This window comes from Babylonia areolata, chromosome 6 (genome assembly GCF_041734735.1).
Source record: "Babylonia areolata isolate BAREFJ2019XMU chromosome 6, ASM4173473v1, whole genome shotgun sequence".
Taxonomy (NCBI): Eukaryota; Metazoa; Mollusca; class Gastropoda; order Neogastropoda; family Buccinidae; genus Babylonia; species Babylonia areolata.
The window spans coordinates 42,079,869-42,093,860 of NC_134881.1; the positions used below are offsets into that span (position 1 = coordinate 42,079,869).

At 38.4% G+C, this 13,992-nt stretch overlaps 2 protein-coding genes across 2 annotated transcripts in view; one reads left to right on the forward strand and one right to left on the reverse strand.

The window, feature by feature from the left end:
* LOC143283533 (uncharacterized) overlaps nt 1-13,992 on the reverse strand; it is a 325,230-nt gene that overhangs the window by 44,755 nt on the left and 266,483 nt on the right. The gene's annotated exons all lie outside the window — the stretch shown is intronic.
* LOC143283186 (uncharacterized) overlaps nt 1-13,992 on the forward strand; it is a 68,779-nt gene that overhangs the window by 17,380 nt on the left and 37,407 nt on the right. The gene's annotated exons all lie outside the window — the stretch shown is intronic.

Consider the following 13,992-nt stretch of genomic DNA (forward strand, 5'->3'; position numbering starts at 1 on the left):
TATCTGTATGTCTTCGTCTCTCTTTCTACTTGTTTGTGTCTGTCTGGCTGTCTGTCTACGCCTTTCTGTCTCTGTCTTTCTGCCTCTGTCCGTCTCTCTGTCTGTCTGTATTTCTGTCTCTGTCTCTGTGTGTATCTGTGTGTGTCTCTCTCTCCCTTACTCTCGTCTCTGTCTGTCTGTTTGTCTGTCTGTCTCTCTCCAGTGGGGGTGGCTGGGGTGGATTGTGTGGGTGTCCTACTTCACTCAAAACGCTCAATCCCGGGTTGAAGGTAACATAACACCCCTTCCAATGTCCCCAGGATCCCCCACCCCCACCCCCCACCACCCCCATGCCCAGCTCCATTCCCTTTCCCAAGTCATATGTTTCCAGACACTTTCCCAGGTCACCATCCAAACTCTCCCCACAGAGTCCAGGGTGATGACTTTAGCCAGAGACAAGCCCCCTTACCTTTTGGCACAGCTGTCCCAAGTTTTATTCCCTTCACACCAAGGCTTTAAAGCCGACTCCAGGACCTTTCCTTTGGGCACAGCTGTCCCAAGTTTTATTCCCTTAACGCCAAGGCTTTAAAGCCTACTCCAGGACCTGGCTCCCATGCTGTCTGCTAGGCCAGAATGCACGGCAACAGACTGGAATTGAAACACCCAGTTTGAGGCCATTAAGGTTATTATGCAAGCTGGTACAACCCGAGGAGAAGAGCGCTTGTTTTTTTGTTTGTTTTTTTTTTTTTTCTCCCTATGTAATACAGGAACTGGTTTATTTGTGTGATTATAGTTTATCATAAACGTACAGCGTGTGTTTCAGTATTGTAAGCACGTTTGCAATATTTTTTGCCAGTAGTTGTTATTGACTAATTGCTTAATACGTGGTTTCACCATTGTAAGCACCTTTACAATATTTGTTGCCAATAGTTGTTGTTGACAATATGTTTAATACGTGGTTTCACCATTGTAAGCACCTTTACAATACTTGTTGCCAATAGTTGTTAATTGACAATATGTTTAATACGTGGTTTCACCATTGTAAGCACCTTTATAATACTTGTTGCCAATAGTTGTTATTGACTACATGTTTAATACGTGTGCAAGAAAAAGGAAAGAAAGGAAAATAATAAGGGAAAGAAAAAAATTCTTCGTTTTGAGTTACGAACGCACTTACGGTTGGTTTTTAATATAAGAAATAAGTTATATGACTCGTGTGAACTGTTTTTTACTCGGACTTGGAACACCTAAGATTTACTGTTACATATAGGTATTTGTGGCATAACCAGAGAGATTTTGAAGCTTTTTTGTTTGTTTGTTTGCTTGTGTGCTTTGTTTGCTAGTTTACACTGCCAGCTTTCATGTTTGTGCTAAATTATGCTGAGGTTTTTTTGTTTATAATATTTCGATTTTTTATTTGTATTAGAAAATCGTTTTTAGTTGTTTTCCTTTAGTTTCGTGTTACACTCCACCCCCCACCAACTCCCTGTTCTCTCTCTGTGTGTGTGTGTGTGTGTGTGTGTGTGTGTGTGTGTGTGTGTGTGTGTGTGTGTCTGTCTGTCTGTCTCTGTCTCTGTCTCCGGCGCTCTCCCCCCACACCTCCCCCCCCCCCTCTCTCTCTCTCCCTGTCCTCATACATCTCTCTCCTTTTATTCTCCTCTATTTAGTGTTGTAAATGTCAACTAACAAACATTATTTTGCTTAGTCTATTACCCTCAGAAAATAAGATTTATTCAATTTATTCACTTTTCTCCAGTAGGGTCGTGCCCTACTCCACTCCAGAAATTCGTTCATTTGTGTGTGGGGTGGGGGTGGGGGGGTGGTGCGGTGCGGGTGTGTGCTGATTATCTGGTTGTGGTTTTCCGCAATTCATCTTTATTCTTATCTGTCTATTATAATCAATGTGCAGTATAGTAGGCTATGTTTATAATTATATTCAAATAATGTTTCTTAATTCTTTCTGTTCTTACATTAAGAATACTAGTTATTACCTGCAGTGTGTGGATGTATGTATGAAACGATGTATGTGATATTTTTTACATTTGTATCTTCGTAATATTTGTTGGGGCTGTTGTTGGCTTTTACAGTTATGGTCCCCATGTTGTTTACTTGTCTATGTTGTGATAATGCACCTGACCAAATTTCTCCAGTTGGAGATAATAAAGTTATTCTTATCTTATCTTATCTTATATGACTCTGGTAAACATGCAGTCTGTGTTTCACTATTTTTAGCAACTTTACAAAATTGTTTGCCAATAGTTGCTATTGACTATATGCTTTATACGCGTGCAAGATAAAGGAAAGAAAAGATAAGGGTAAGAAAAACAATTCTTTCTTCGTTTTCAGTTACTCGATTACGATTGGGTTTTTGTGTGTGTGTTGTTGTTTTTTTTGGGGGGGGGGTTGTTTGTTTGTTTGTTTTTTTACATCTGATCATCTAAATGCGGTTCGTGTGAATTGTGCTACTACTCGGACGAGGAACTCCCAAGATTTACTGTTACATGTAGGTATTTGTGGTATAACCAGATAGATTTCGAAGCTTTTTGTTGTCTGTGTGCATTGTTTGCTAGCTTACACAAGCAGCGTTTGTGTTGTGTGCTGCCCCAAAATGTTTTTTGTTTGTACTTAAGTAAGCTTGAATTTTCATGTACAATATTTCGATTTTTGTGCGTATTAGTTAATTTTGATTTTGTTTTCCTTTAGCGTTGTTTTCGACTCTCTCTCTCTCTCTCTCTCTCTCTCTCTCTCTCTCTCTCTCTCTCTCTCTCTCTCTCTCTCTCTCTCTCTGTCTCTCTCTCTCTCTCTCTCTCTCCCCTCTCTCTCTCTCACTCTCATTATCACTCTCTCTCTCTCCCCTCTCTCTCTCTCTGTCTCTCTCCCCCTCTGTCTCTCTCTCTTTCTCTCTCTCTCTCTCTCTCTGTCTCTCTCTCTCTCTCTCTCTCTCCCCTCTCTCTCTCTCACTCTCTTTCTCACTCTCTCTCTCTCCCCTCTCTCTCTCTCTGTCTCTCTCCCCCTCTGTCTCTCTCTCTCTCTCTCTCTCTCTCTCTCTCTCTCTCTCCCCTCTCTCTCTCTCTCTCTCACTCTCATTCTCACTCTCTCTCTCTCCTACGCAATTACGGTTGGCTTTGAATATACTTTAGATATAATTCGTGTGAACTATGTTCTTTGCTAGTTTACACAGTTTTCGTATTGTGTGCTGCCCAGAATAGTTTTGGTTTGTACTGAACTAAGCTTGATTTTTTTTCACATATAATATTTTTATTTTTTGTGTGAATAAGTGATTTTTGTGTGTGTGTGTTCGATCCCTCCCAACGCATGTAGGTATTTGTGACATAACCAGAGAAATCTCGAAGCTTTTTTTTGGTTTATGTGCATTGTTTGCTAGCTTATACAGCCAGCAATCATATTGTGTGTTGCCCCAAAAGTTTTTGTTTGTCCTGATATATGCTTGAATTTTTTGTATTTCATATTTCGAATTTTTGTGTCTTATTTGTGAAATATTTATTTGTTTTCCTTTGATTTTGTGCTCGACTATTTTATTGTGCACTTTAGCTATTTTGACTTATTTCATTTATTGTGTTGACTTTATTTCAGTGTTTGATTTATATATATATATATATATATATATATATATATATAGATAGATAGATAGATAGATAGATAGATAGATAGATAGATATATATATATCTTGGCGAGTTTAAATTTACTTCCTCGTCTCCTTGCTTACCAAATTTGTTGAGAAAACATTATCTTTCTTTCTTTCTTTTTTTTTTAATATATGTATTCTTTTTATCCATAACTGACCTTTTGCAACTGTGAGTTTCGTTATATTGGACCGTTTCATTTCTTTCTGCTTGGTTTCTCAGTTATTTACCGAAACTATGACCCAGACAAAGCTCTCAAGTCATGGTACAACACATTCCTCCCTATCTTTAAGAAACATGTCCCTTGTCTAAAAGCAAATGCGTTGAACCCCGTAAGAAACATCCATGGCTAACAGATGAAATCAGTGTCGCTAGTAAAAGTCGTGACATGTATTTGCGGTTAACAGGTCAAAACACGAAATTTACAGAAAAAAAAACAGAACAAACGAATAGTATCAGTATCGGTAGCTCAAGGAGACGTGACTCCGTTCGGTAAATCCATATACGCTACACCACATCTGCCAACCAGATATGCCTGACCAGCAGCGTAACCCAACGCGTTTAGTCAGGCCTTGAGAAAACAAAAACAAAACAACAAAACAAAAACAACAACAACAAAAAGTGACCGCAGTGAAAAGTGCTGCTCAAATGAAGTATTTCAGTGAACTTACTTTATCTAAAAAGGACACAAAATATATTCAGAAAGCAATTAACCAATAAAATTATTATCAAATCATCGACATATGTTTCTCTTCCCTCAACATATTTATCAGCTAAAAATCTTAAGAAACATTTTGTAACCGTGGCTGAAAACATTTATGAAGAATAACCGTACTCACGTTAACCATTTGTTATTATTGAAAGATTTGTGTGATTCCAAAAGGATAACGATTTTTCAATTTGGATACATCGGTGTGCATGAGGAATATGAAGAACTGTGCTCCTTGAAACAGATTGAATATCGAGGTTTGAATGATCTAGATAGTACGATTCTGAAAACTTCAGCACGAGTTATTTCTGAGAGCCTTACTTATGTTTATAATCTTCATATTGATAAATGTTATTTTTCCCAAGGTATTAAAGACGATAAATTACTGTCGCTAAACCTCTTTTGGTCAAATCAAATTTCTTCTTTATGTATGGAGCTAGCTTTCGAAACAAGTGCAGCATAGTAGAATAAATCATTTTCTTGATCAACATACACGAACATTATTTTCTTTGCTTATATATTACCAGATATTGACTATGCCTCTACATATTGGGACTTAGCAAATAAGAATTGCTTAAAACCCCCAGAAACTCCTCGTCTCTGTACATTAATGACCACAAGGAACTTAACATTCTGCCCTTTAATCTAAGATGCCTTTAATAAAGGTGTCTTCGTGTATAAAATGATATAAAACACACGACGCACCATCCTATCTTTGTGCGAAATTCACATTCGAGGAACAAATAAGACAAACACCCCTCGCCTAAGAACTCATCTCTATATGTCACCACTTACCTACTCGAGTAGTAGGCTTGGAATGAAATCCCTGATTATTTAAAACACAAAAATAGTCTGTTCTCTTTTTTGTGCGAGTGTTTATTTTCTTTATCACGAAAAAATAGTCTTATTAATTTCATTTAGCTAATGTGTATATATTACTTTTATTGTATTTTCCAAATTTGCATTAAATGTTATATTGTTTGCTTGCTTTAAAATGTTTGTTGTCTCTGTTTATTGATATCTTTTTTATTTGTATCTCTTTGTGTTATCAATAAAGCATTCTATTTCCCTGCACCAGACACGTAAACTGCTGTTGTTCGATGTAGTGTGAAGTAAGTCTGATGAGCAGTGCAAAACAATGTCGCTTGTTGTGCATACTTACCTCCTCTATGGGGAAACAAAAATGGCTGACATGAGCCTTGATGGCAGACACCCTTAAGAATAACCCCAATCAATGATAAATGCAGCATCCAACGAGCCCTTCAGACTTAAAGAAAAGTTCCGTGTGTGTGTGTGTGTGTGTGTGTGTGTGTGTGTGTGTGTGTCGATACATCAAACCCACTACCAAATATCTTTTTTTTTTCACGCACGTGCATTTCATATCATTCATTTCATCCATGTCTTGGTCTGATGGAATGCTGGACACTGGACACCACAATATAAAAGTTTATAACTATACGTAGATCAAGCACAATGCCATCCACAGTAGTGTACCGTCTGTAGTGATGATGGTCATGGCAAACACACCCCTGCTGAAACAAAACAACATCTGATAAAGACAGAGCCAGAGTCAAACAGCACTAACGATCATTTTCTTCACTGAACCCCCGTTACTGCAGGTAAAGACAAAAAATAATCAAAGAAGTTCCTGGATATCAAGAGAATGTTTCTTATGTTAAAGTCGAAAATGAATGACCAAGAGTTGCAGCCTGTTACCGTTTCCTGTAGTATACACAGTGAAATATTGAACAGTGAGTGTAATATCTCGTTACACTCACGTTACACTTACAGTGTTTGGTCTGTCATGAGGCCAGACAGCACCGGTTCTTGACAGGAGAATTAAAACAGAACAGGCAAACACCGCTCATCAAGAAACAAAGCAACAATCAAGAGCAGAAAAAGAAGCAACAATCAATCAAGAGCAGAAAAAGAAGAAACAAGAGAGTGGCTGAAGAAGACCAGCACATGCACACAGCAACATTTGATATAGAAGAAAGCCTCAACACACTATGTTCATCAATAAATAAAACATACTACAGGCACAGTTTTGCTGTGTACAATCTCACCGTCTTCTCTTCAAGCGACCACCATGCTGTGTACTGTGTATGGAATGAGACAGAAGGAAAGAAGGGAGACCCTGATGTAGGGACGTGTCTTCTTCTCCGGCTTTCATTTCCTTGTTGAAGTGGATTTTTCTACACAATTTTGCCAGGGACTATCCTTTTGTTGCCGTGGATTCTTTTACGTGCGCTAAGTGCATGCTGTACACGGGTATAGGGATTGTTTTGTTTGCAGGTTTTGTATTGAGTCTGTGCTCACAATTTCAACCATGTGCTGGTATGGGAATGTGGGAGAGAGAAGTAAGCGAGTGTTGAACGATGTGATGGAAGTGTGCAGTAATATTGTGGGAGTGAAAGTAGCCAGCATGCAAGACGATGTGCATGAGAGACGAGTTTGACAGAAAGCCAGGTAGATAGCAACTGACGAAAACCGTATTTTGTTAAGAAAGCACTATGATCTTCTTTCAATACATGCATATGTAGAAGCAAGAATAACGTCATCGAGAGGTGTACACCAATATCATATTTCTCCATGCTTGCTACTTGTACTGTAACAGAAAATCAAAGTACGTCTGCCTCTCTCTCTCTCTCTGCACACACACACACACACACACACAGACACAGACACACACAGACACACACAGACACACACGCACACACACACACACACACACACACACACACACACACACACACACACAATCCTGGGTGAGTCAGCTCCACACATACAGCTTTTAATTCAGTGTCATAATTCCCATGGGCTGTAGGGGCGAACCTGTGCACCCACGCAAAGCGGAAGCAGTCATCATGCACACACACTCGATATTGTTAAGAATATATGAAGCCTTGTTGAGCGCGCTATCCCGCTGTGGGTACGGCTCAACTCGCTTTTCTGAAAAAAAAATGGAAACGAAGCAGTAAAAAGTAGGCAAAGGAGACACAAGAAAATACAATAAGATAAAATAACGCACATCACAAGGCTAAACAAATCAGTTTATCCTACCAAGCTGAAAGCTGAAAACAATCGCAAGCACCAAACATGTAATACTCTTTGCCACAGCAGATTTCTCTGTGTGAAATTCGGGCTGCTCTCCAAATGGAGAGCGCGTCGCAACAGTGAGAGGACCATTATTTTTTTGTGTCTTCAAGTATTTGTTTTTCTATTGAAGTGGAGGGTGAGAAAATCCTGGTGAGTGTGGGATTCGAACCAGTGCGCTAAGCTTCCCTCGCTTCGTAGGTGGACGTGTTACCACTTGACCAACACTCCATACGATATTCATGCTGAAGCTCACTCACTTTATCCTCAAACTTTATACAAGAATCCAACGCATCTCATTGGTGCACTCACAAAGCAGTTTACAAGACGTATCGATAACTATGTTTGTTAAAAAAAAAAATTTAAAAATTTTTTAAAGTAAATAAAAATAAAAAATAAACCCATTGGATAAAGAATACGAGTTCGAAAGTTATTTGTTTGATATTAGGTATTTATTGCACTCCCTGTTTGTGATTGGTGCAAATATTGATTTTTGTTGAATATCTTCCCATACTGGATTCCTTTATAACGACCAAGCAGACAGAGCAGCAAAAAGGGGAGCAAAGATTTGTACATATTGTATAAAAAGTATATTGTCCATTGTCATATAAGGAAATAAATAATATACCAGAAAGACACTTTTATGGGTGCTTGAATTCAAGTCTAAAACCTCGTCAGTTGACTCTCTCAGACTTTGGTCCGAATCACAGACCAATTCCGAGTTTAACTTTCAGACTATTATCAAATTAAATACGGACCAAGTATTATTCTGATGTAAAGTGCATGTGCTTTACTAACCTGAAAATTAAGCATATAATTTTTGACTGTAGTTTGATGAAGTCTTACGTACATGAAAGTGTGTCTTCACAAGTGACTGAGAACGTTGATGTTTCTGACTTTTTGCATTCCTTATCTGTTGTTTCGCTTGTTAGTTTAACCACTTCTCTTTTACGAAGTCCTTTACGTAATTTCTTGTACTTGTATTTTGTTGGGTTTTTTTTTAAATTTCACCCTCATTCCACCCTCACTTGCCCAGTTTCCACTAACTCTCCATTCATTCACATCTCGCACCCCTTCTAACCGATAATACTCAAATGTATACATTAACAAAATGTCTTCAATCACCGGTATGTGTGACGGGACATTAAACAAAATTCTTCCTCCACACACACACAGACACACACACACACACACGCACACACGCACACACGCACACACGCACGCACTTCCAGTTCACGCCAGTCTGTCATCGAAAATGTTGCCGACGCCAAGCGGATGAAACCAGCTTCGGGTGTTTTTTTTTTTGTTTTTGTTTTTTTGTTTTTGTTTTGTTGTTGTTTTGAGAAAAAAAACAAAAAACCTAAACAAACAAACGACAAAAAAAAACCCACACGAAAATAAAAAGCATATACATACCTAATTAAGTACGACACACTATGATCGGAAAGATCAAATGATTATAGAAAAAAGAAAACAGGTAGAAAGAGAGACCGAGTGACAGACACAGACAGTTGGAACATGGGAAGTGAACATCATTTTTTACACACGTATGATTGTCAGTCGTTTCCGACAATGACCATCAGAACAACAGAGGAGGTAACTGCTGTCCCGACTATCTGGGCTGGAATTTGATAGTAGTGGAGAGTGTCTTGCCTAAGTTTTTCCCCACTCTCTCGGCCAAGAGGGTTTTAGGACAGTCGGCGTTGGGATGGTTCACAAAGGCCAGCTAGCCCCCAAGGCTGCACCACTAAGAGCTAGAGCAATTTTGCCTCCTAGTTTGAGAGTTACAGTCCTTCACAAAAGACTAAGATGTAAGTAATTTCCCATTGCGTTGGAGAAACCATTGACAATCAGTACATTTTGCGATAAAGAGGTGTCAAGTTTCAAAGATTCATTAGGTATGAATGTGTTGGATTTGAATTTTTTGAAAATTTGATTCAGGTTTTAACTTTTCTGGGGTATGATACCATAACCAGTCCCCTAAATATGCAAGGTATTGAATTCTCTCAAATAGAGAGGATCCTATGTGAAAATGGCAAGACCAACTAGAGAAATTGCTGGTCTCAGTGCTCGGAGTCTTCTAGGCAGCCGGCTGCAAGACAGCTGCGATGTGCTGGTTGTGATTCTGCCCAGAACACGTGGAGGAGCCGGAGAAGAAGACACGTCCCTACATCAGGGTCTCCCTTCTTTCCTTCTGTCTCATTCCATACACAGTACACAGCATGGTGGTCGCTTGAAGAGAAGACGGTGAGATTGTACACAGCAAAACTGTGCCTGTAGTATGTTTTATTTATTGATGAACATAGTGTGTTGAGGCTTTCTTCTGTATCAAATGTTGCTGTGTGCATGTGCTGGTCTTCTTCAGCCACTCTCTTGTTTCTTCTTTTTCTGCTCTTGATTGATTGTTGCTTCGTTTCTTGATGGGTGGTGTTTGCCTGTCCTGTTTTAATTCCCCTGTCAAGAACTGGTGCTGTCTGGCCTCATGACAGCCCAAACACTGTAAGTGTAACGTGAGTGTAACGAGATATTACGCTCACTGTTCAATATTTCACTGTGTATACTACAAGTAACGGTAACAGGCTGCAACTCTTGCTCATTCATTTTTTACTTATACATAAGAAACATTCTGTTGATATCCAGGAACTTTGATTAATTTTTGTCTTTACCTGCAGTAACGGGGGTTCAGTGAAGAAAATTATCGTTAGTGCTGTTTGACTCTGGCTCTGTCATCAGCAGATGTTTTGTTTCGGCAGGGGTGTGTTTGCCATGACCATCATCACTACAGACGGTACCCTACTGTGGATGGCATTGTGCTTGATCTACGTATACTTATAAACTTTTATATCATGGTGTCCCAGTGTCCAGCATTCGATCAGACCAAGACATGGATGAAATGAATGATATGAAATGGCCATGCGTGAAAACAAATATATGCTTGGTAGTGGCTCTGATGTACACACACACACACACACACACACGCACGCACGCACGCACGCACGCTCGCGCGCACGCACGCACACACACATGCACGCACACGGACACACACACACACACACACACACACACACACACACACGGAACTTTTCTTTTAAGTCTGAAGGGTTCGTTGGATGCTGCATTTATCATTGATTGGGGTTATTCTGAAGGGTGTCTGCCATCAAGGCTCATGTCAGCCATTTTTGTTTCCCCATAGGGGAGGTAAGTATGCACAACGAGCGACACTGTTTTGCACTGCTCATCAGACTTACTTCACACTACATCGAACAAGTTTACGTGTCTGGAGCAGGGAAAGAGAATGCTTTATTGATACCACAAAGAGATACAAATAAAAAAAAAGATAACAATAAACAGAGACAACAAACATTTTGAAGCAAGTAAAGAATATAACTTTTAATGCAAATTTGGGAAATATAAAAACAGTAATATATACACATTAGCTAAAAGAAACAAATGCGACTAACTGGCTGTAATAAATAAAGAAACACTCGCACGAAAAAGAGAACAGACTAAATTTGTGTTTTAAATAATCAGGGATTTCAGTCCTTTACCTACTACCCGAACAGGTAAGTGATGACACACAGCGATCAGTTCTTAGGCGAGGGGTGTTTATCTTATTTGTTCCTTGAATGTTCCTTACTGTGAATTTCGTACAAAGATAAGATGGTGCGTCGTGTGTTTTGTATCATTTTATACACGAAGACACCTTTATTAAAGGCATCTTAGATTAAAGGGCAGATTGTTAAGTTCCTTGTGGTCATTAATGTACAGAGACGAGGAGTTTCTGGGGGTTTTAAGCAATTCTTATTCGCTAAGTCCCAATATGTAGAGGCATGGACAATGTCTGGTAATATATAAGCACAGAAAATAATGTTCGTGTATGTTGATCAAGAAAATGCTTTATTCTACTATGCTGAATTTGTTTCGAAAGCTAGCCCCATACATAAAGAAGAAAATATGATTTGACCAAAAGAGGTTTAGCGACAGTAATTTATCGTCTTTAATACCGTGGGGAAAATAACATTTATCAATATGAAGATTATAAACATAAGTAAGGCTCTCAGAAATAACTCGTGCTGAAGTTTTCAGAATCGTACTATCCAGATCATTCAAACCTCGATATTCAATCTGTTTCAAGGAGCACAGTTCTTCATATACCTCATGCACACCGATGTATCCACATTGAAAAATAGTCATCCTTTTGGAATCACACAAATCTTTCAATAATAACAAATGGCTAACGTGAGTACGGTTATTCTTCATAACTTTTTTCAGCCACGGTTAGATGGAGAAGAAACATATGTCTGTGATTTGCTAATTGGATAATTGCTTTCCGAATATATTTTGTGTCCTTTTTAGATGAAGTAAGTTCGCTGAAATACTTCATTTCAGCAGCCCTTTTCTTTGCCAATACCTTATTCATTTGGTCTGGGGGGGGTTTCTGTAAATTTGGTGTTTTGACCTGTTAACCGCAAATACATATCACGACTTTTACTAGCGACACTGATTTCATCTGTTAGCCATGGATGTTTCTTACGGGGTTCAACGCATTTGTTTTTAGACAAGGGACATGTTTCTTAAAGATAGGGAGGAATGTGTTGTACCATGACTTGAGAGCTTTGTCTGGGTCATAGCTTCGGTAAATAACTGAGAAACCAAGCAGAAAGAAAGAAACAGTCCAATATAACGAAATTCACAGTTGCAAAAAGTCAGTTATGGATATTTTTTTTTTTTAAATAATAATAATTTTCAAAAACAGAAGGAAAGCGATGTTTTCTCAACAAATTAACAAATTTGGGAAGCAAGGAGATGGAGAAGTAAATTTAAACTCGCCAATCTATCTATCTATCTATCTATCTCTCTCTCTATCTATCTATCTATCTATATATATATATATATATATATATATATATATAAAATCAAACAGAAATAATGTCAACACAATAAACTTAACAAATCAAAATAGCTAAAGTGCACAATAAAATAGTCGAGCACAAAATCAAAGGAAAACAAATAGATATTTAACAAATAGACAGAAAAATCGAAATATGAAATACAAAAAATTCAAGCATATTTCAGGACAAAAAAAATCTTTTGGGGCAACACACAATACGAATGTTGGCTGTGTAAACTTGCAAACAATGCACATAAACAAAAAAACAAAAAAAAAAAACCTTCGAAATTTCTCTGGATATGTCACAAATACCTACATGTAACTAAATCTTCGGTGCCCCTAGTCCGAGTAATAACACAGTTCACACGAACTTATATTAAAAACCAACCGTAAGTGCATAAGTAACTGAAAACGAAGACACAATTGTTTTTCTTACCTTTTCTTTTTCTTTTCTTTCCCTTTTCTTGCACACGTAATAAACATGTTATCAATAATAACTATTGGTAACAAATACTGTAAAGTTGCTTAAAATGGTGAAACACATGTTGTTCGTTTCGAATACGGTTATTACATCATATAATAAAAGGAATGGAGGTGATTAGGGAGGGGGATCATGCGGACATTGTAAGGGGTGTTATGTTTCCTTCAACCTTGAGTGTTTTGAGTGGAGTAGGGCATTCCCCCACTGTAGAGAGAGAGTGAGTGAGAGAGAGAGAGACAGACAGACAGACAGACAGACAGACAGACAGACAGACAGATAGATGGACAGACAGAGACAAAGACAAAGATAGAGAGATAGACAGAGACAGAGAGTGAAAGCAGAGGGGGGGGGGATCAAACACAAAACGTAAAGAAACAAACAAAACCCCACTAATACACACAACAAATCAAAATATCATATGTGAAAAAAATCAAGCTTAGTTCAGTACAAACCAAAACTATTCTGGGCAGCACACAATACGAAAACTGACTGTGTAAACTAGTAAGCAAAGCACACAACCAACAAAAAGGCTTCAAAATCTATATCTGGTTAAGCCACATATATCTAATTGCAACAGTACGTCTTTAGGCATCCCTAGTCCGAGTGATGACATTGTCCACACGAATCATATCTAAATTACGTTCAAAACCGTAATTGCGTAGGAGAGAGAGAGAGTGACAGTGAGAGTGAGTGAGACTGAGAGAGACAGAGAGGGAGAGAGAGAGGAAGAGAGACGGAGAGAGAAAGGGAGAGAGAGAGAGGGAGAGAGAGAGCGGGACAGAGAGGGGGAGAGAGAGGGGGAGAGACAGAGAGACAGACAGACAGACAGCCAGACAGACAGACAGACAGAGAGAGAGAGAGAGAGTCGAAAACGACGCTAAAGGGAAACAAAATCAAAATTAACTAATACGCACAAAAATCGAAATATTGTTCATGAAAAATCAAGCTTAATTAAGTACAAACAAAAATCATTTTGGGGCAGCACACAATACATAAGCTGCTTGTGTAAGCTTTCAAACAATGCACACAAACAACAAAAAGCTTCGAAATCTATCTATAATTTACATGGGTCAAGAAAATTATTAATCAATAAGAGAAAAAATAAAAATAAAAATAAAAGACTTCCCAAGCATAAAAAGCATTTGAGCATAAGGCAATAAATATAAGATTATCATCATTAAAAGAATAAAA